This window comes from Cyprinus carpio, unplaced genomic scaffold, assembly GCF_018340385.1.
Source record: "Cyprinus carpio isolate SPL01 unplaced genomic scaffold, ASM1834038v1 S000006809, whole genome shotgun sequence".
NCBI classification, from domain to species: domain Eukaryota; kingdom Metazoa; phylum Chordata; class Actinopteri; order Cypriniformes; family Cyprinidae; genus Cyprinus; species Cyprinus carpio.
The window spans coordinates 341,461-342,100 of NW_024879395.1; the positions used below are offsets into that span (position 1 = coordinate 341,461).

General features: G+C 37.3%; 1 long non-coding RNA gene across 1 annotated transcript in view; it reads right to left on the reverse strand.

The window, feature by feature from the left end:
* The window catches only part of LOC109085231, a 2,812-nt gene extending 2,539 nt beyond the window's left edge, over positions 1 to 273 (reverse strand). The window contains exon 1 of the long non-coding RNA XR_006159981.1: positions 212 to 273. This is a non-coding gene — a long non-coding RNA (uncharacterized LOC109085231). The remainder of the gene's footprint in view (positions 1 to 211) is intronic.
* Positions 274 to 640: the final 367 nt, after the last annotated feature.

The window sequence follows — 640 nt, forward strand, 5'->3', positions numbered from 1 at the left end:
ACATTTTTAAAAAATTGATAATTTAAACATAAATTAATGTAATGGTACTTTTACTTGAGTAGAATATTTTTGTACTCTTTCCACCTCTGGTCTTTTAATGGAGAATGTAAATATAACATTTTTAAAAATTTGTTCATTTTGACTCATTTAGCCAGCACAGGTCACATATTTATACCAATACAAGTGAGGAGATTAACCACAGCTGACGCACCTGCACACGTGTGACAGAGTTGAGTGATGTTGAGATGTGTGGTCTGGTTTCTGATGGGATTGTTGATCACACAGCTGTAGGTGTTTTTCTCCTGATATCACCTCCAGAGGTAGAGAGAGACTGATGCTGAGATCAGACACACTGATGCTGGACACAACCGTTTCTCGGTACCAGGAGAGAGTCACAGCACTACATTCACAGTTGAACACAGCACACATCTGGACACTGATGAACGTTTAGATGATGATGATGATGAAGATGATGAAGAACAGTCTGAAGAGTTACCGCGGTGATGACAGCGTGAAAATGGAAGAGCAGCTGGAAAACAATGTAGAAAGAACAAGTAAAAGTAAGTGTTATCTCAGTATTATCAATAAAATGCATGATGCAGATATTTTCTTTCACGTCTAATCAAAATGAAACCAAAAT